At 40.9% G+C, this 23384-nt stretch overlaps 1 protein-coding gene and 1 pseudogene across 1 annotated transcript in view; one reads left to right on the top strand and one right to left on the bottom strand.

Annotated features, from left to right (window-relative positions):
• Fgf2 (fibroblast growth factor 2) overlaps nt 1-23384 on the bottom strand; it is an 89964-nt gene that overhangs the window by 35515 nt on the left and 31065 nt on the right. The window lies entirely within an intron of this gene.
• Nucleotides 2820-3546, top strand: LOC103746960 (annotated as a pseudogene).

Genomic DNA, 23384 nt, shown 5'->3' on the forward strand with positions numbered 1-23384 from the left:
AACCAATGGCAGACCAAAGTAAGAATATCACCAAAATCCAACTTTATAAACTAATGAGTTTTATTGGGGTTGCATACAGAATATGAGTGAGGGATTACCTACAGGAGCAGAAATGACTATCAGTCTGGCCTCTATGAGATTTGGTAGATTCTTCATAAGCAAAGCCATCAGACATTAGGATAAGCAAAACTGAAGCATTAATAAGCTGCCCAAATCCACAAAGATGAGGTTTCAGATGCAAAGAAATCAACTATTTTGGTAAATACAGACTCTGGATGGTTTTCTGATATTGATATTAAATCCAACAGGAGTTGAACTTGGAAAAAAAGTGTTACCCAATCTTAAATCTCAGGAATTTTACTGTTGTTGTTAATAAAAACAAAAGCTATAAATCACAAAATTTAAGAATCTCGTCATTGGGAGAAAAAATCATAGTGGTCCCTGAAGTCCTACCATTGTATTTTAAATCACACAACCACCATTTCAATGACCTACAACTTCCAAGCTTTTACTTGAAAATCTTTAGGAAAAAAAAATTGACAGTCTTCCAAGAGTGATTTAGAAGCATAAACAAAGGGACAGAAACACTTTTACCATCAGCAAACCACTCAGTGTTCAACTGTCAAAAAACTCAGCACACAGGGTATTCAGTGTTACCAAAAATTCACATCAGAAGTGTTGGCATGTATCTGTACTCCCAGACTCAGGAGACTGAGGCAGGAGGATCATGAGTTCCAGGCCAGCCTTAATTATACAGCAAGACCTTATCTCAAAAAAAAAAAAAATCCCCAAACAACAACAACAACAAAACCCCAAAACCACTGCTACTACCATTGCTCCTATTTTGGAATGTTCTCCAGAATATGTGTGATCAATAGCTTTAGTTGTCAACTTGACACACCTGGGAAGAAGGACCCGAAACCTGGTAATTTCCTCTATCAGATTGGCCTGTGGGGACATCTGTGGGTCATTTTCTTGATTATTGAGTAATGTGGCAGGGCACAGGCCACTGTGGGTGCTGCTACCCCTGGGCAGGTGGCCCTGCGTTGTATAGGAAAGCAAGCTGAGCACAGGTGTCGGGAGCAGGCCAGTAAGCAATGTTCTTCCATTGTCTCTGCTTCAGATCCTGCCTCCAGGTTCCTGCCTTGAGTTCCTGTCCTGGCTTCCTTCAAAGATGGACTATATAGAAGTGCAATCCAAATAAACCCTTTCTTCCCCAAGTTGGTTTTGGTCACAGAATATTTTATCACAGCAACAGAGAAACAAACTAGGTTCAAGGATGATAAATTTTAGAATCGTAGGATCATATCTTAGAATCAATCAAATCTTAGAATCATAAAATACCCAATTATCACCACTTAAAAGGTCATCTGTATATACCTTCCAACACCATTTGCAAATAGGAAGCTGATGTTTAGAAAGTTTTCTCTCTAGGAAAGAATATGATTTTTGAAAATAAATGTTAGTGTTTCTAAGAATAGTGTTTCCAATTCACTTGTTCACTTATTAAATAAACATTTATTAACCACATTATGTCCTAGGCATTGTGCTAGATAATAACAAGTACAAAGAAGGGCCAGCAAGATCACTCAGTGGCAGATAACTTACATGCAAGTCTGATGACCTGAGTTCAATCCCCAGATCCCATCCCATAAGGTGACAGGAGGAAACCCACTCCATAGACCTGTCCTCGGACCTCCACATGTGTAAAGTGACATGTGTGTAGACATACAATAAATTGAATAAATTATTTTTAAAAGTACAAGGGAAAAATTTTAAATTATCTTTGCTCTTAAAGGACTTACAGCACTGCAGAAGGGATGGGCTAATATTCAGACAGGGAAGGATGGATGCTCAACACTGTGCCATGTGTTCATTCTTCGTCGCAAAATACTGGAGAAAAACAATTCATAGCAGGAAAGAATTGCAGTTTGTCCCATGGAACCAGAGGATTACCTCTGTGGCTCTGTTGCTTTGGGCCCTGTGGTGAGGCAGAATGCCACGGCAGAGAGGACAAAATGGAGCAGAGCTGCTCACCTCAGGACAGTGGGAAATAGGCAGAGAGGAACAAGAAGACATCTTTCAAAGGACATCCCCAGTGCCTACCTAATCTCACTGGGTCCCACCTCCTAACAGTCCATTCAGCTATGGATCCATTCATTGATGAAGTTACAGCCCTCCTGATTCAATCACCTCTCCTCCAGTCTGTGAGCTGTTAACCAAGTTGAGGGATAGGAGCTTTATATCCAAACTATAATGTGAAATAAGAGAGATATGGGGCTGGAGAGATGGCACAGCTGTTAAGAACACTTGCTGTTCTTGCAGAGGACCCACGTTCAATTCCCAGTATCCACATGGTAGCTAACAATTGTTCCTAACTCTGGTTCCAGGGGGATCCGATGCCCTCTTTTGTCCTCCATTAGCACTGCACGACATGGGTGCACTTATACACATACAGGTAATACACTCATACATATAAAATAAAAGTAATAAACAAAATATTTTTAAAAAATAAGAGTGATGAAAAAAGACCCCAACTGGCAGGCCATGGCCCGGGCTGCACCTGAGGGCTGAAGCCCAACCCCTCCCACCATCCGGGGACCTAGAGAGGCACCTACCGGCCCACCGCAACTACCTCAGCCACAATTACCTCAGTGCAGCTCAGCTCATGGATGATGACTCTTCTTGCTTTTCACATAAATTGAATAAGCACCTTGTGCACTTTAATCTCCTGCCTGTGCCATCAGGCCAAATGAAGACAGAGTTTTGAAATCCAAGCTATAAAGATATCCAGCCAAAGTCTCAGTCTTGCCTTAACCATGTTCCAGAGGCTGAACAAAATATTTGTAAGTGAAGCCAACAGTTCTTCCAAACAAGAACCAGAATTTACTGAGAAAGAAGACGATGTGTGGATTTTGTAGACTTCATAGATACTTGCACTAGTTTCTCAGCAGAGGAAGAGGAGGAGGAAGAGGCTATCAGTGAAGAGTCATCTACAGAACACACTTTAGTCTTCTCCTGTTTACCTGCATCTCTGGAGTGCTTGGCTGATACAAGTGCTTCCTGCTTCCTTCAGTTTGAGTCCTGTCCAATGGAGGAGAGCAGGTTTATCACCCTTGCCCCGTGTTTTACAGCAGGTGGATTAACCACTATCAAGGCAGAAACAAGTCCTATGGAAAACCTTCTCATCAAACATTCCAGCATGTCTGTCTATGTTGTGTATAACTCCTGCCCTGGTCTCAATGAGGTCAGCTGTGAGACTGATGAAATTTCATAACTCAAGTAGTCCCAGGGCACAGAAATGGAAGCCCAAAATGAATTGGGGCAGCACATTCACTGCTATGTTGCAGCTCTTACTGCTCATGCAACTTTACTAGAACAGCCCAAGACCTTTCAGCTTTCCCAGTGGATAAAAGAAGATAGTGAAAGTCTCTGAACAGAAATAGCCTTTGCCGTCAAAATCTTACCAGGGATTGCCGCTCTCAGCAAGTCAAGCACAATGGCTGCGTGGTTCACCAACCCTGTCCAAGCTGGTACAATTACTAAGAGTTTCAAGTTTTGCTGGTTGTTTCTGAGTTTTTGCATATCTATGTGGATGTGTACACATACAATGGAAATGACTTCACAAAATCACCTAGCGTATCAGTGTGTTTAGACACTATCTTAAAACCAGATTTCTGTGCTGTGTATCACATAATGCCTTGCTCCTAACAGTTACTTAAAAATTTGTTTCTCAGAATATTTTTGGAAACATATCAATACAGTTACAGTGTTTGGTGTTTGGGAATGTTTTTAAACCCAGGAAGATGTACATGAGTTAGAATCTTAAAGGCATTTCTTCACGTATAAGAATAGGCATCTTTCAATTTCATTTATTTTGTATTATTTAATCAAACTTTTTAGTAAGCAAAAATTTATTCTCAGGGCCAGCCATACACTTTATTGACCAGTACTTGATAGTCTTTTCTGTATGTAATGAGTACATTTTTACACACTAACATGAACATTAATAGGTGACAGTTGCCATGGATATGATGGAATTAATGGCTGAACTTTCGTTTGAAAGAAAACTTGACATAGTTCTGTATGTGTGATTTTCTTTTTCCAGATTAGTCACACAGTTCATTGTGGAATACAGGTACATTAAGCTTTGGTGAACAATGCGTTCAGCAATTGTGATGTGATCCCATGACAGGGTACAGATATTATACTTCTCATGGACAAAAGTACTTGTCTTATATGCAGAGGGAATTAGACCTGTGGAATTATATTTGGAAAAATTCATGTCTATAGATGACCCATAGACCAGTATTTAAGTTGTATGGAGTCTTTCCTGATAGCTCTGCTTGCCCAGGCACTCAATGACTTCAAACCTAAGTCTACCCATGAGAAAGGGAGAGTGAGTGTGTGTGTCTGTGTGTGTGTGTGTGTGTGTATGTGTGTGTGTGAGAGAGAGAGAGAGAGAGAGAGAGATCCTCAGGCATGGAGCCTGTCTTCCAAGAAGCAAGTATGAGAGGGGGTTTCTGGTGGCATCTGTTCACAGCACCTAGGAGTGATGGGTTGGCTTCCTTGAATTTTCATTTTTTTAACTTCACAAAATCTTTAACCACTTTGGCCTGTTTCCTCCACAGCAGGGGAGTAATAATACTTACCTCCCTCAGTGATTGGAAGTGGGGCTCTCAGAACTGAACTTCATGTGAACTTCCAAGGGCCTTTGTTGAATCTAGTGGTGGGAAGCTAGGGCATTTTTTCTGCCATAATTGTTTTTCACAGTGTTGGTGCTAATGAGGCCATGGTGAGGGTTTGACTCACACGTGGGCCAGTTTAATCGACACAGGAAAGTCTATTTTCTTCTAATTGGTCACTTCTTTTTTTAAGCAGTTGTGATGGGTTTTGGTGAGCCATCTACATTTAGAATCAACTTCCTGGGAAATCAAATACACTTACACCTTAAAGCACATTGTACTAACACAATAGTAGCATCACCTGTGTAATCAAACAGCTTATTTCCCTCTCTCCCCTGCACCCCTAATTAAATGAACACATGTCTATGGAGTGTTTTTCAAGGAACAAAGCAGCATATTGTTATGTGGAGTATTATAACCTCTGTAGCAGCTCGCAATGTGGGAGACTTTCAGGAAAGAGCTGTGTAAGGTGGGTGTTTAGAGTTAGAAGAGGTCAGTATACAGTTAGATGGTGAAGGTTGTGCTTCCACTGGCTGTGATTAAGTGCCAGGATATCTCTTGAGAACGACTCTAGATTCTCCTTCTTTCCTTATATCCTTTCCATACTGATTCCTGCCCCCCCCCCATTAGGGGCCAAGTCTGTAAAGTTTTGTCAAACTGAGAAGTTATTTGTGTTTACCAGAGTTGGAAGATAAGGTAGTTTTCATGAAGGTGTGACTGGTTTATACTATGTCTGTTATAGGGCCAAATGTTGGTAACTTGAAACCAACTAAGTGTCTTCTAGACACAAGATCCTGAATATATGGGGCCTTTTTCTTTTTCCTTGCATTACATGCAAGTTGAATCTCACAAGCCTGAAGTTCAGCCATGAAAATTTGTTTGGCAACATGAACTTATTTGTACATTAAATTGCAGTGGTTTGTTTTGTTTTTTTAACTTTTTTCTCCCCAGATTTGTTCATACCTTAAGTACGTTTTTGTTTGCCTTGTCTGGGTCTAGTTTTCCTGCTTTTTTCCTGGATTTTTTTTGGGGGGGTAGGATAAATAAATAAATAAATAAAACAAAAAAAGAAATAAGACTCCCAAATTTAAGAAGCTATTTCTAAACTGAGAGCATAGAATGCCACTTGGAGAAAGTCTGGAATAAGCGGTGTGTACAAGTAGCACATTAGGAATGAATTTCTGAGCTTTTACAATGAGCCACATTCCTCAAAGTTTGTGTTTTATCAACTAAACATTTTATAATGTATATGCTATGTTTATTACTTTTTCTTCCTCAGCTGAGTTATGTTCTGCACTGTAAGTTGAAGACTAGCTATTCATTATTTATCTTTTGTGGCAATGTCTATTTGTATGGTTGAGTGGGTGGGAATTTTTTGCAGAGGTGCAAAGTGATTAGATTTTTTTTTGGTCTTTTTGAGACAGGGTCTCCCTGTAGCCCCAGCTGACCTGGAACTGCTATGTAGACCAGGTTGGCCTTGAACTCACAAAGATCTGCCTGCCTCTCCCTCCTAAGTGCTGGGATTACAGGCATGTGCCACCATGCCTGGCCTAAAGTGACTGGATTTTTTATTTCCCATTGCAGGGAGCTTTTTTTTTTAAAAAAAAAACACATTAATTTTCTGTATATTTTTCCAATTCCCATGCAAACTGTTCATGTTTATATACCTTCTCTGTTTTATCAATTCTTTGATTCTAGTGAGACTATAGTTTACTTAAAATGTGAGAGGGCTTCTCAGCCTTGCCTGTTGTTTTTGCTTTTCAAATCTGTATAGTACACTGGTTTGTAATCTTTTGTTAAAATCTAAATTGCTTTGTTGTTTCTTTTCATCCTCAAGGAAGCTTACTTCCTTGAATACTCTTAGAAAAGAGAGCAAGGAAGGGTATCTTCCTTATCCTCATTTTCTTTGAGTTGGAAACAAAAATATGAAGGACTACAACTAGAATATAGACATTTAAACAGATTAGTCAGAAATGTTTCCACTTTTTTTCTATTTCTTTTTTAGAATCAGTTAAGAGACTGCTCCTTGTACTGGGAGCTTGTGGGAATGTTGCCTTGAAACTACTTTTATTTTTTAAGGCCTGTAGATACTATTTAAAAAATTCTTTAAAGTTGAGTAAACTTTAAATGCTGTAACATTGGGTGGTTTAACCACCATCAGCCATGCTAATATATAAATGGCAACCCTGTTTACATATTTTAATACTGAAACTTTACATAAAATGCTTCTCTATTTAACAATTCTCTATATATGATACAGTGGTGTCAACCTTGCCACTGACCAATTTCACTTGAGATTTGACACCAATCAAAATGGTTTAGGTGGAGAAAGGCACACAAAAGCAAGGACATAAGGGTATCTTTCTCGTTGGCAACAGTATCCTGTATGTGGAGAAGTTACTATTCAGAGAAAGGCAGCTTAAGTGCATAATGTTCTGTGTATCACTGTAGTTTCCTTGTGACAGTAAAAACTTGTTTCTAATTGTTAAATGCCCAGTTTTGCTCTGTATTTGCCTGGTATCTTAGTATTGTTTTCTAGATGGAGTTATGTCAAAACCAAACCAATCCTTGGGGAGGTTAGATGTGTGTATTTTGGGGCCTTGAGTGTGTGAGCAGTTTTGTTTCCTTTTTGGTTGTGTTTTCCTCCGGAAGTTTTGAAGTCAGCGATTGTGTGTGTTATTCGTGTTATTTTAGTAAGATGTGGCTTTATTTTTTTCCCTCAAGTAAAATTGGGAACACGTTTGCCTTTGAGGGCAGGGCATGAGGCATGGATACTAAAAAGTATTGTAGTTGTACTATGTGCCTTCATAATGTGTTACGGACACAATTTTTTTCTTTCATCAACTTGAAAATTCAAAAGGGACATTTGGCTAAGTTACATACTGCACACCAATATATGTATAAATAGCAGCTTGTTTTCTTAAGCCACTATCTAAATTGTTTTCCTGTTTTTATAAATTTTTTATACTGATTGGGTCATAGATGGTCAGTTTTATACAGAATGAACAGCACAGCACTTTGCTAAAAATAAGTGTAGCATTGCTTAAACATTGTGTATTGATACCAGTTCTTTGTAATTGGGTTCAGTGGTGCATTTCACACTGCCTGGAGTTATGATTTTTAAATCTGTCCTTAAATAAAATGTCCTTTAGCTTCAAAAAACAAAAAGAGAGAGAGAGAGATGTACACAGTTCTTGAGAGCACTCAGAAGGTGTGCCTAGCCTCGCCTGTGAGATCAGAGGTTTCCCAGAGGCAAGGAGAACTAACAGAGAAGGAATTAGCAGGAGTAGATTAGGAAAAGAGAGGACTAAAAAGAGAGAACCTTATATAATAACCATAGGAGAAGGGACACAAAGGGGAAAGTCTGATTCACTAAAGGAATGTGAGGCAGTCAGATATGGCTGGCACAGAGTGGGTATGTGCTATGGACTAAGATATAATGGAACTAGATGCACCGCAGAGCCAGGTATCTGGATGATGTGTTGAAGAGCTTGGTAGTATGAAATGGGATGGGAAAAGATGGTTTTAATGAAACAGTGAGGATGGAGAGCAGTCAATAAATATGAGAGGGATGAGGAAACAATTACCAAGAATGGGAAGGAGGAGGAAAGAGAAAGGAAGGAAGAGAAGGAAGCAAGAGGGCAGGGAGGAAAGAGGAGGAAGAAGAGGAGGAAGAGAGAGAGGGAGAGGAGGAGGAGGAGGAGGAGGAGGAGAATTCAGAAGTGAGACACAGGTGCTTTTCTGTCTTGGACAGCAGGGAGACTTCTGAGCAGTAAGTTGACTAGAGAAGGCAAGGAGGTGTTACTTTCAGACACACTGAAGGCAGATGGAAGCTGTAAAGATGGTGACACCTTCCAGCACAGGGTGAAGCAGACACTGATTAAAGGGAAGGGACAGGATCAAGGGGTGCACCAGTAAAAGTGGGAGGAACAGAGCAAGCTGAGGCAGGAAAGGCTGGGTCCTTCAGTTTGGCTGGGCAGGAGTTTATATGCAGGACACACATGCATGTCATATACACACAACATACACACCATATATACACATAACACATGTACACCACACACAGATACCACATATACCACACATACTACACTCACCATATACATACACACCACATACTGCCCCCCTCCCACAGATTTAGAAACCAAAAGGGAAACATTATTTATGATGGACCATTTTCCACATTAAAACTCAAAAGGCTAAATGCAATATGATATTCTGGACTGGATGCTGGTACAGGAACAAAGATACTAATAGAAAAAGTGGTAATATACAAATAAGACTTTGGTTTAGTTCACAGTACTGTATCTTTTTGTTTTGAAAAAGATGCCATTTGGGGGCTGGAGAGAGAGGTCAGTGGTTAAGAGAACTGGCTGCTCTTGCAGAGGATCCAGATTCAATTTCCAGCACCCACATCTTTGCTAACAACTGTTTATAACTCCAGGTCCAGGGGAATCCAATCCTTCTGACCTCTGCAGGCACTGCACGCGACGTGGGTGTACCTACACACATGAAGGCAATACACTCATACCAAAAATATAAAAATAAATAAAGTATTAAAAATTTTTTTAAACAGAGAAAGTTACCATAAGAAATCAATCTTAGGAGGTGAGGGAAGAGTGCAAAGTTATGAAGTCACTATAACTCTCTAAAATCTACAGTTACTCCAGAAAAAAAAGCATTTAAAGGCAAGGTAAACTACAGATGAACTGAAGGAGCTAATTCAGCAAAAATGCTTGGTATAACAACGGTAACAGCCAAGTTTCGGTATACTCTCCATAGACTGCTGGAACTGCTAGTTACAAAAACCGTAACAGCAAAGGACCAGCAAGATGTCTCAGTGATAAAGGTGCCTATCATTCAACCTGACAATCTGTTTAATTCTGGCATTCATGTGGTGGAAGGAGAGAACCGAATCCTACAAATTGTCTCTGACTTTCAGACATACAACATGACATGTGTCCCATACACATATGAATAAATGTAATAATTTTTTAAATGATAATCTAGGCCCCAAATAGAAAAAATTATAAAACTTTATTAAAAAGTTAGTTAAAATATTACTTCTCTCCCCAGGTGGCCATAAACTCAAGAGAGAGGTCATAAGTAGAAAATCAGGAGCTGTAAGAACCCAAGCAAAGCCAGGATCTCATGGGCCTTCAAGGAGGGCCTTCAGCTTCCTGGCACAAGTCACATAACCAGGCTGAAAAACGCCCACTGGCCTTGATCATCACAAGGACTCTGGAATAGTGATTGCAAACAATCCCTACAGAAATTCTGCAGAATTGACAGAGATTAAACTTCAGTAAAATAACACAAAAAATAAGGATCAGACACAGGAAGTGTGTGGAAGAATGATGGAAGCTTTTATTGAAAGGATTTTACAGCCAGACCAGGCTCCAGCTGATTTCATACTCAACAGAGTCTGATCTTACCTTCTCACCTGTGCAGGGTAAAGTATTTGGTTTTATATAAGGATAGGCGGTCAGGAGGATGGGGGGAGAGTGGGACTGATTTTCAGCAACATGGCTTTGCTTTGGGACTTGGGGAATTACCTATTTGTTAGAGAATCTTGTATGTGATCAGGAGACTGTCTAGGAAAAAGTATAATCTAAAGCTCAGTGGTGAAGAGCACAGACTGCTCTTGCAGAGGACCCCGGTTCAATTCCCAGCACCCACAGTTCCAGGGGAATCCAAAGTCCTCTTCTGACCTTCGCGGCATTGCACAACACAGGTGCACTCACATACATGCAGGCAATACACTCATACACATAAAATAAAAATAATAAAGAAATTTTTTTTAAAAAGAATATGTCTGGAAAATATTTATTTTTCTTTTTTGGTCTTTCTTGAGACAGGGTCTCCCTGTAGCCCCAGCTGGCCTGAAACTCACTATGTAGACCAGGTTGGCCTTGAACTCACAAAGATCCACCTGCCTCTGCTTTCCAAGTGCTGGGATCAAAGTCATGCACTACCACGCCCAGCTGGAAAATATTTTAGAAAGTGTCATTTCTGTGCCAGGTGTGGTGGTGCACAGCTTTAATCCCAACACTTGGGAAGCAGAGGCAGGCAGATCTCTGTAAGAGAGGCACTTCATCACAAGGCATGTTCATCAACACCATGCAGTCATTGTGCTTCCTTACTCATTCAAATGTCTTACTATGTCTAAAACAGTGACAGAGTATGCCAGCTTTCTAACAGAACTGTGTTTTGAGTCAACAAATAACCAAGCCAGGTTACTTGTGTCCTTGGACAAAAGTTCACCAGGTACCAAGGCATAGCCACAGGTTGACTAGTACTTGAGCATTGGAATCCCTTGAGCTTGTAGAAAACTGACAAAGGAACATGAGTAACCAAAGGATCACAGGTATTGAAAATGAAAAGGATTATTTTCCACATGTGAGGAGTGCTCCACAATACTACAATGTTTGTGAGAAGATGTGGCTTAGAAGCTTGGCATAGAAGCTTCATACATTCCCATGTAGCAAAAGCCTTTGTTAAAATGCTACTTTGTCTATCATCCCAGAACCCCAAACCACATATTCCATTCTCTTTGTAAACCAACCAGTAAATTAAAATGTATAGATGATAATGTCTATACATATTCCATTCTCTTCGTAAACCAACCAGTAAATTAAAATTTATAGATAATAATGTCACACACATATAGTTTATTAAACATTTTTCCAAATCTCCATTTGCAAACAAGGTTAAAATTGGGTATAACAGAGAAAATGAAGGAAAAAAGGGCAGACAAGGCTACATAGTGAGAGCAAAAGATGGGCTTCCAACTCCAGTAAATCTTTCTGTGTATCAACTCTGAAACTGGTAAAATAACATTTGTTCTTTTATGGGACTTAAAACTATCATTGATAATAATATGTTTAAAGGCTTATTTAAAAATAAGTACATGCTGGGTATGGTGACATGCCTTTAGTCCCAGCACTGGGGAGGCAGTGGCAGGTGGATCTTTGTGAGATCAAGAACAGCCCGGTCTACACAGCAAGTTCCAGGCCAGCTGTAGCTATAGGGAGACTCTGTCCCCTATAGCTACAAACAAACAAAAATAATACAAATATAAATAAATAAAATAAAGCACAATGTAATATATTTGAAATTCTGAATCTCATCCCATAATCATCCTACTTCTAGGGCTATGGTGGTTTGAATGAGTGTCCCCTACAAGCTCCAGGTATTTGGACACTTTGTCCCCAGTTCACAGTATTGTTTGGGGAGGGCCATGAAACCTTTAGGAGGTGTGGCCATGCTGGAGAAAGCAGGTCACTAGGGCCGGGCTTTGAGAGTTCTTAAGCCTTGCCATATTTTCAGGCTCTCTCTGCTTCCTGTGCCTGCTTGAATATGTGATCGCTTGGCTTTCTACTCCAACCACCTCTGCTGCCATGCCTCCCCTACCATTATGTATTCTAACCTCTGAACCATAGTCAAAGAAACTCTTCCTTCTATAAGTTGCCTTGGTCATGATGTTTTATCACAGCAACAGAAAAGTAAGGAATACAAGGGTATACCATTTAATTTATAAATCAAAAAACTGACACAGTTAAGCTGATTCATGCCAATAATAGGCCTACTACAGCTGATTTTGATCCACAAAAATCATCAGTCTCCTAAAACAGCTTCTCTATTGGAGTTATCATTCCACGCTGTAAAACAGACATGTTTGGGCTAGCTCAGCTGCAGAGAAAGGCCCAGTGTAAGCCAAGAGCATCCACCAGATGATGTCCAAGTCTTTATCTTCCATATTCCTTCTCTTTATTAGTTTTTTAGACAAGGTCTTGCTATGGTTCATTGTTCTACTAGCACAGTGGCATGCCTGAGGAGGACAGTAGCTCTTATATCTCTAGTGGCATCACATAAGTCAGACTTGTGGCATTATGAAAGTTCTGGGTACAACACACAGTCAAGGCAGAAAAGCATGGCAGAGACACAGTACAGAGCTGGAAGGACAGGAGAGCCCTGGTCCTGCTCAGTAAGGAGTCAGAGGTTGATGGAGAACACACCTTCCTTATCCTTCCTCTTTTCAAGATTTTACTTTTATTTATGTGTATGTGTGTGTTTATGTATACTGCATATGCGTGTGGGGGTTACTACAAAAAGCCAGAAGAGAATGTCAGATCCTCTGGATCCACTTGATGTGGGTGTCAGGAACTGAACTCCCTGGGTTGCTTTGTGGAAAAATATAAATCAAGAGAGGAAATGTCACAAGCCTCTGGCAGGGACATTTTATGGTAAGAATAGCCATAGTATCATGTCTAGGGGATATGGATGTTAGGATCCCACACTGCCTCCTGGCAGGGCACAGCAAGGCAGTGCTGCATACACGAAGCTATAAATAAACCTGGCTTCCTCTGTAAAACTCATCAATCTTGCATGTGTTCAATGGAAAAATGATCCTAAAGTGTTTCCAAAAATAAGTTGTTGGAAATGGAAAACAGACTGCAGCTGCCAGACATGGTGTTAATGGAGTTAGTATAGCTACATAAGAGTGAGCGGAGGATCTTGTGATGGTATAATTGATGTGATTTGAATGTGCAATGTCCTCCACAGGCTCACATTTTTGAAATCTTGGTCCCCAGTTGCTGGGAAGGCTGTAGAACCTTCAGGTCATAGAGCCTTGCTGGAGGAAGTGGCCTGGATGCAGGCCTTGAGACTTTTACAGTCCACCTCCATTTCCTGTTCGCCTTCTTCTTCCTGAGTGTGAATACAATGTGACCATCCAGAGTCCTGTTCTGCCATCAGGTCTTTCCTGCCTGCTGCCATGTATTCTCTGTCTTGGACTGTGTTCCCCGTGGAACATAAGACAAAATAAACTGTCTCTCCTTTCAGTTAGAACACTAAGGAGTGTTCTGTGTCTTCAATGTGTTGATGTCAGCATCATGGCTGGAACACAAGATTATAGCTTTGCAAGATGTTATGATTGGGGAAACCAGATAAAAGGTAGATGCAATCTACGTTACTTCCCACCATTGCATCAAAATGAATTTTTAACTACCCCAAAGTTTTTAAAAAATATTTTATTTATTATTTTTATTTTATATGTGTGTATGGACTGCATATATATAAGTGTACCCATGTTATACAATACCCAAGGAAGTCAGAAAAGGGTGTCTAATCCCCTCGAACTGGAATCCAGATGGTTGTTAGCTGCCACGTGGGTGCTGGGAACCAAACCCAGGTCCTCTGCAAGAACAGTCAATGCTCTTAACCACTGAGCCATCTCTCCAGCCCCCAAAGTTTAAATTTTAATATAAAAATAAATCAATCAACTGTTCAAAATCTCTACTTTTGTTTTAATAATTTACATTTTAAGTCTGTATATGAAGATGAACAAATTAATTTGAGAGAAGTTACGGACTGTAAGGAATGGAGAGTCCTCCAGATATTAATTTTTTTGTCTTTTTTTTTTTTGAAGCAGGGTCTCCCTGTAGCCCCTGCTGTCCTGGAACTGTTTATGTAGAACAGGCTGGCCTTGAACTCACAGAGATCTGCCTGCCTCTGTCTCCCAAGTGCTGGGACTATAGACGTGCACCACGACGCTCTACTCATTTTAATTTTTAACTTCTGCTTCCATGTAGCATGAAAATGGAAGGAACTAAGAATGCATAGCCAAAGCTGCCCACAGACCAAGTAGTTTGCCTCCAGTGCCTTTAAGTTTCTTCAAGCTGCAGTCATTGTTGAGGATGATCTCAACTAGGCCCTGTTCAGGTAAGACAGGCTGCTCCTGCACAATGGACAATCTAAACACAGTCTCTTGCAGCTGAATGTCTGTCATATCAAAACGATATAACACAATGTAAACATCTGATAAGATGTTATAGTTGATATCAGATAAGTTTTAATAATCTTGTTCTTATCATCATGGGAAACTATATGAAATGAACAGAAGAAAAACAATTGAAAATGTGGTACATGGACACAATGGAGCGGTAAGAAAAGATGAAATTAAGAAATTTGTAGGTAAATGGATGGAACTAGAAATCATTATCCTAATTTTTTCTGATGGCTTATTCTACTTTTCAAGCTCTCAATTATGCAGAGGCTTACTGTGGCTTCTCAGTTTCCTTCATCTCAGTTTTGCAATCTCTGCTTTTATTCAAGACTAGTGAAGGTCCAGGCAAAGGGAGGCTGCAGCTCCAGTGCACTCAGGGCCCATCTGCTGCTGTGTAAAAGTCAGGAGGTAGGAGGGGATTCAAAGGGAAGGCAAGAAGACTTCTTGTGCCTCCGACAACTGAATATCTACAGATTTTAAGAAATGTTTTTGTTAGTAAATGAACTTTAAGAACCTCTCTGGTGACTCTATTTGATCCCCTCACATTCTTCACATTGCCTACAGTTTGCTGAGTCAGCAGAAAGTGCTTGCGGGCTACTTGGAAGGCAGTATCTTCCAGAAGAGGCCATCAAAGCTGGAGGCACACAGGCTTCGGAAGCACTCCACTGTCTGCAGAGGCCAGCAGCAAGAGGCCTTGAACAAGTATCATTTTTTTTCTTTCGTTTTTTTTTTCTTTTATTATTGAGCTTTTAAAATTTCATACATTTCTCAATCAAATCCACACCCCTCCCGACCCATGTCTCCCCCATCCTTCCACCAAACCTCATGCATGCTGCCAAATACAACAAATCCTATTCATGAGGTGTTTGTACCCAAATGTTCTTCAGTATACATGCATCCACTGGAGTTTAGTCAGCCCACCTAGTGGTCATATGTAATTCATACTCTCCCTCACCCAGCAGCACTCTGTCTCAAATAGTTCTTATTCTAGTGCTGGCCCACCACCCTCCTTTGGGCCCTTGTTTAATTGTGCTGACATGGGTCCCATGCTCGATACCACCACTGCCACAGGTTCACATGAGCAAGCCTCCAGTAGCCTGGAAGCCTCCACCTCCCTAAGTTCATGAACCAGTTCTGACTCTTACAATCTTTCTGTCCCCTTCTTCCACAATGGTCCCTGAGCCATGGGTGGGTGAGATTCCATTCTACACTCTACAGTCTCTTATTCTCCAAAACTCGGCCAGCTGTAGCCTTCTGTGTGCATTGCACTCTACTGTACAAGGAAGCCTCACTAGTGAGAGTTGAGGGGTGCATTAGCCCTCTCTTTACCCCTTATTCTGCTATGTTCCATGAGCTTTAGTTGTAGAGATTCAACTGCAGATGTGTCACCTGGTACTGGGCATCTCCCAGATGTATGTTCTCTGTGCCTGACCAGACGTGCAACTCTGCAGAAGTCTCTGTCTGTTGGAAAAAGAAGCTTCTTTGATGAGTGCTGTCTGTAAATATAAGGATTGATATTTAGCTTATAGTAAGAAGTTTCTTTTGTCTTGAGATATGAAAGAGATAGGGTTTTCTCCAGGATCTATGTCCTCTCCTGTCATGTGTATTTGGTTGAATTTACAGTGCCACCCATGAGTTCCCTTCCATCCAGAGGGCTTTAAGTCCAATTAGAAAGTTGCTGATTGGCCCCCAGATAACAGTGCCACTCACTACTGCACCAATAGAGGTAGTTTGCCATGCCAGTTGCCTTGGTTATTAGGCTTCAGGGCTGGGGACAACGACTGTTACTCTCCCTTTCGCATATCATCATCTAGCATTATAATAGCCAAACTTCTGTTAGATGGCTTCCAGGTCAGTTCCTGCTCCATTGTTTCAAGTCCTGGACCCCAAGTATGTCCTTTCCCCAACAGCAGAGTTTTATCTCCCTCAGTTCTGGGAGATAACCAAGAGGTTTGGAAATATCCTGTATTATTTTGGAAGTCTCCAGGACCACCTCCACCTACCATTCTAAGGGATATCTCTTCTGTCTGGCACTGTGTTCCCTGCCAAGCAGCTCCCAGGTATACATACACATTAATGTTCAGACTGTATGTGCATTTCTCGTAGGGTTTCAAGGGAATTACTTTTCCCTCTAGGTTTCCTAGCCCCCCAAGATTCACTCATCTCCACTCTTTTTTCTCCCATCTGGCTTCCCTCCTCCCTCCCTCCCTTCCTCCTTCCCTAGTCATAGTGCCTCCATTATCCCTCCCAACTCCCACCACCCTTCCTCTCCTGACTTTGCTTTCTCCCCTACACCATGACCCCTTGCATGTCCCCCCCCCTCTCCTCCCTGCTGATTACTCCCACTTTTCCCATCTCCCTCAGGTAACATCTGTTTACCTCAATATAATTAAAGCTATATACAACAAACCCATAGCAAAGATCATCCTAAATGGAGAAAAACTGGAAGCATTCCCATTAAAATCAGGAACCAGGTAGGGCTGTCTATTATCTCCACTCCTTTTCAATATAGTGCTTGAAACTCTTGCAAGAGAAGTAAGACAAGAGAAGGAAATTAAAGGAGTACCAATTGGAAAAGAAGAGGTCAAATTACCCCTAATTGTAGATGATATGATATTATACATACGAGATCCCAAAACTTCCACTAGAAAACATGATTAATACTTTCAGTAAACTGGCAAGATACAAAATCAACTTACAAAAATCAGTAGCCTTTCTATATACCAATAACAAGCAATCACAAAAAGCACTCAAGGAATCCCTCCCATTCTCAATAGCCTCAAAAAAAAAATTTAGGAATAAATGTAACCAAACACATTAAAGGTCTCACCAATGAAAATTTCAACACTCTAAAGAAAGAGATAGAGGAAGACACTAGGAGATGGAAAGACCTACCATGCTCATGGATTGGTGGAATCAATATTGTGAACATGACCATCTTACCAAAAGCAATTTATAGATTCAGTGCAATCCCACTCAAAATACCCACGCTATTCTTCACAGAGCTTGACAAAAATCATCCTAAAATTCATATGGAATCACAAAAGACCTCAGATAGCCCAAACAATTTTAGGCAAAAAGAACCGTGCTGGGGGGGGGATCATCATACCAGACCTCAGGTTTTATTACAGTCATAAAAACAGCATGATACTGGCACAAAAACAGACATGAAGATCAATGGAACACAGTAGAAGACCCAAACATGAGTTCATTTAATTACAGCCACCTGATAGTTGAACAAAGGTGCTAAGAACTCACAATGAGGAAAGACAGCATCTTCAACAAGTGATGCTGGCAAAACTGGATCTCCACCTGCTGAAGAATGAACCTTGACCCTTATCTTTCACCCTGCACAAAAGTCAGCTCCAAAAGGATCAAAGACTTCAATATAAAGCCCGAAACTTAGAAACTGCTAAAAGAAAACATAGGCAGCACTTTCCAAGATACAGGCATAGGAAAGCACTTTCTAAATCGGACACCAGCTGCTCAGAAAAATATTCAGTAAATGGAACTTCATTAAATTACAAAGCTCTGTACAGCAAAAGAAACAACTAAGGAAGGGAAGAAAATCTTTACCAGCTATAAGGATAAATATCCAGAATATACGAAGAACTCAAAAAAGAAAGAAATAAGAAAATAAACAGCCCAATAAAAAGATGGGTGATAGACCTAAACAAAGAGATCTCAAACAAAGAAATAAAAATGGCTAAGAATCACCTTAAAAAGTGCTCAACATCCTTAGTAATTAGAGAAATGCAGATAAAAACCACTTTAAGATTCATCTTACCGCAGTCAGACTGGCAAAGATCAAGAGAACAAAAGACTTCAAATACTGGAGAGGATGTGGAGAAAGAGGAACGCTCATTCATTGCTGGTGGGAATGCAAGCTCGTGCAACCACTATGGAAAGCAGTATGGAGAACCCTCAAAAAACTAAAACTGAACCTACAGTGATACCACTCCTTGGCATATACCCAAAGGACTCATCATACTGTAGAGATACTTCTACATCTGTGTTTGTTGCTGCTTTCTTTACAATAGCTAAGAAATGGAAACAACCTAAGTGCCCCTCAACTGACGAATGGTTAAGGAAAATGTGTTATATCTATATGATGGAGTTCTACTCAGCAGTGGGAAAAGATGAAATTATAAAATTTTCAGGTAAATGGATAGAGGTAGAGAGTGTTATACTAATGAAATAACACAAATGCAGAAAAGCTAGTGACGTATGTTCGCCTTCATTTAAGGATTGTAGCACCAAGCCCTTATATATGAATACATAAATTCTGATGTAACCCCAGGAGCCAGGGGAAGGGAAAGGACACATGGAGGTAAAGGACAAGTGAGTATCTTGACGGGAACAGGTTGTCTGAAGACAGCTTTTAATCAGGGTTGGCAGCTGTCATGAGCTGAGAAATACTTTTACTTGAAAACAACTGCTAATATTTCTAGCGTTTATTTTATGACGTAAATCAATTATTGAAAACCCCTTTGCTTTATCTGACTAAAGTTCAACTTTCAAGGAACATATACGAAAAGTGGGTACTCAAAGCAGTTGAAGATTTGTCATGTCACATCCAAGTTCATTGTAACTTTATTTGTGATTACTAAAAATTTGGATGCAACCAAGAAGTCTTTGGATTAATCATGGACTAAACTGTGCTACATCCAGGCAATGGAATATAACTTAGCGCTTAAAAGTAAGTGATCAAGCTATGAAAAGATATGAAGAAACTTAAATTCACACAATCAGGTGAAAGCAGGCACTTGGAACAGGCTTGACACTGCCTGAGTCAGTGACTCAACATGGAAGACAGGGCTTTGGAGGCAGTAAAAGGAGAAGTATCAGAAGTCTGGGGTGAATGTGTAGTGCTCAGGATTTCCTGGGCAGTGAGATGACTATGTAGCACTGTGACATAGATGCCTGTCACTCTGTGTCTGTCCAAACCCTCACCATGTGTAGCACTGAGAGTGAGTCTAATGTGAAGGATGGATTCATTGACAGTGATGAGGGACACTGACAAAGGGAGCCTATGCATGGAGGGAGAAGACATTTGGGATGTCTCTAACCCTTCTTCCTAATACAAGCCTGAAACTTCTCATATAAAAAGCTGTTTTTCAATTAACTAATTTAAAAATAGGGTAACAAAAGCAAAGATGGACTCATACAGAAAACATTTAATGTTAAAACAGCCTTGTGGCTAAGACTAAGAGTAGTAAGGCACAGCAGGACAACAGGGACTGTGACACCATTGAAAACATCCCCCAACTGCCAGGCAGCCCTGCTGGGGTACACACGCGCGTGCACACACACACACACACACAGACATATAGACACACCCCATACACACACACACACATTCATACACATATACACAAACACCCCCCACACACACCATACACACACTGTACACACATACACATACTATACACACCTACACATACCATACATACATCATACACACACATACATATACACATACCATATATGCCTACACACACCATACACACACATACTATACACACACCTTATACACACATATACAACATACACACACCACATGTATACACATGACCATATACACACACATACATATACACATACCATACATGCCAATAAACATCATACACACACATACTATACATACACCCCATACACACATACATCCCATACACATACACACACCCATACATACACACACCATATGTTACTGGCATTTAGCTGTGGTCACCAATTTGAAACCCCTGTGCCAAAGGCCATTAACCTACCTAGAATATCCTAAAACCATAAGCAGCTCAGAAAGAGATTAGCTGAAAATACGAGCTGCCTCAAGCAAGTACTTCTGCAACCAATCCAATGTACCCAAGAGATGGAGAACCTCCCAACTCCAGCCTGTTCCTGGCAAGTCTTGCTTCCTTTTCTAAATGCTCTTGGGTACTTCCACAGAGCCTAAGGTTTCTCTCACTGTTAAGTAAGGGCCCAGTGGAGATAATGCAAGTAAGTGGCTTGGCTAGCCCCATACTTCCCCTAGGGTGAATTCCATTTAGCTGGGCTGTTTGTGTTCCTGGCACTTCCTTCTGGATTGAAGCATTCACATTCATTTACAAAAATCACACAATCCAGGCAGCTCCAGAGTAGCAAACAGAGTGGTGTGTGTACGTGTATATGCTGGGAGGCAAGCAGGGCTCAGGACAGACCGGGAACTGCCCAGTGTTTTCCAGCAACTGAATGGCTCTCCACACAGCCATTCTGTGTGGGAAAATCATTAGGAAAACACTTTCCAAAGCAGCCTGGAGAAAAGAGAGTTTTCTTTGAGTCTCATGAAAATAGCCCTGCAGCAAATCCCTCAATCACTGACGAGCTCCACTGCAGCTCCACTCTGGAAAACCCCACTCCCTGCCAAGAGCCGAAGGCTCATCTCCAAAACTTCTGAGGCCCTTGCAAGGAAAACCTCCCTGCGTCCCTGCATGACAGATGCTGGGTAGACTCTGGAGGAAACTGGAAACAACTCTTTTGCGTCAAAGTCTCCAGGAAAAAATGGCTTTTCAGTAGGACTGAAAAGTCAAGAATAAAACAAGATCACAGCTCCACTGTCAAGGAGCAGCAGCCAGAGAATGACTATCTAAGCAGACTCCTTCAGAGTGACTTCTTTAATGTATCCACCATCTTCTCACACAGTCTGTTAATGAGGTTGAACACATAACCAGTATTCATGGTGACTAACTGGATAAGCTTGCTAAACTTCTACTAACCTCTTTGTATATTTAATTAATATAAGGTTTAATTAATATAAAGCATCATTTCTTTATGTAAACAGAATGTTATTCTTACAATGTCCTATGCTTAAAAATCTTATCGGGTCCAACAGTCTCATAAATCTAAAAAAACATAAAAAGACACACTGAGTTTCTTTTTCTTGTTCCACAGACATGCTCCATAGCAGTAGAAAGTACTCCTATCATGCAACACCACTAGCTAGGCCTTCATCATCCCAGCCACAGCCTCAGCATCCAGAACCCAGCACGGCGTACGTGATAGGGAAAATAATTCATAGATAAAGACACTCTTCCTGGGTCTAACTCAATGTTGTCCACTTGTGTTTATAAAAAGTGTGGCTTTAATTTGGTTTTGCTGATATTACCCCAACATTAACAAAGTACTCACTCATTAACAAAGTACTCATAACAAAGTACTCTTCCTGGGTCTAACTCAATGTTGTCCACTTGTGTTTATAAAAAGTGTGGCTTTAATTTGGTTTTGCTGATATTACCCCAACATTAACGAAGTACTCACTGTGTACCTAGCTCAGCACTAGTGTACACCTAGGCACACTCCACCCAGCAATGACAGCTACCAAAACAGACCTACTCGAGGCAGGAGTACCGCAGGGAGCAGAAAGCGATGCAAAAATACCAGAGGCTTCCTACCTCCTTGTCTACTGTCCTCCTTAATTCTCAATAGTAAGAAGAACAGCAACAAAACCCTTCTTGCTCATATCCTGTTTTCCGAGTTTCTAGTAAGCCTCACAATATCTCTGTGTTCTAGTTAGAAGGATGGACACTCTTAAAACTTTCTAAATAACTTCTTCCTGGTGCAGTTTGAATGAGAAATGACCCCTATATGCTCATGTATTTGAACACTTGGTCCCCAGTAGGTGGTGCTGTTCGGGGGTGTCCTTTAGGAGCTATAGCTTTGCTGGAGGAAGTCTGTCATGGGGGTTGGACTTTGAGGTCTTACAGCCTGGCCCCACTTCCCTTTCTCTTTCTCTCTTCCTTTGTGTGAATGAAATGTATTTGATCTCTTTGCTTTCTGACTGCCAGGCCAGCCTCACACTCCTGTCTTCCCCTCTCAAACTATAAGCCAAAATAACCCTGTATCCCCTAAGTTGCCATTTGTTAGGGTAGCATATCACAGCAACAGAAAATTAATTACACTTCCTCATTCTGGATCTAGAGGGCGAATGACAGACAATAGTTTTTAGGGGACTGCAAGTTAGCCAGATCCCTGGCAGACAGACAGATAGGGAAAGGGCCGCTGATAAACAATGAAGATGGCAACCTTCCAGCTTCTTCCTCACCTGAGACAAAGACCCAGTAGGCTTTTCCTTCTGCTGGCAAGGCCCTCTTCTGGCTGACCAGTCCAGTCCAAGGCTGATCTTGAACATGTCTCAGCTTGGAGCTATGGGCCTATTAGCCCTCTCTTCTTTGTCCAATCTAAAATCAGGGGAGGGGAACCTGCCCTATACTGCCTAAAACACTTAAAAGACCCAAGCCCTCCTAGGGGCTTTGGATTTCAGTTTCCCAATTCCCTCTCCACTTGCGGAAAGTCTTTCAGTGTGTGTGTTTCTTTACTTTTTTTTTTTTTGTCTTTTTTGAGACAGGGTCTCCCTGTCTGGCCTGGAACTCACTATGTAGACCAGGTTGGCCTTGAACTCACAGAGATCTGCCTGCCTCTGCCTCCCAGGTGCTGGGATCAAAGGCATGTGCCACCACACCTAGCTTATGTGCTTCTTTACTTTTAATAAAGTTTGTTGCTATGTCTGAGATTCTTCCTGCCTTTTAATTATTTAATGGTCAGAGAAAACAACCCAATGAAGACCCCTAGATGGTAACAGCTTTGAGTTCTATAACTGGAGTAGGAAAAGACAAATGAGGTCCTGGGGTGGGGAACAGGAAGGTTAGGTTTTACATAATCAGATCTATTAAGATACTGTAGCCTTTTGAAATAAAAGAATTGGACTGAAAACATTTAAAGAATCAGTATTGGGGATTACCGTGGTTCCTACTCATGTATCAGATAATATCTGTGATTTTGAAGGTGGCAGGGCGTGTCAAACTCACAAGAAATGTCTGGCTTTCATGAAGTCTGAATTTAGTGAAAACTGATAAAGAGAAAAAGAATTTCATGCTGGT

This window comes from Nannospalax galili, unplaced genomic scaffold, assembly GCF_000622305.1.
Source record: "Nannospalax galili isolate Female #2095 unplaced genomic scaffold, S.galili_v1.0 scaffold64, whole genome shotgun sequence".
Lineage (NCBI taxonomy): Eukaryota > Metazoa > Chordata > Mammalia > Rodentia > Spalacidae > Nannospalax > Nannospalax galili.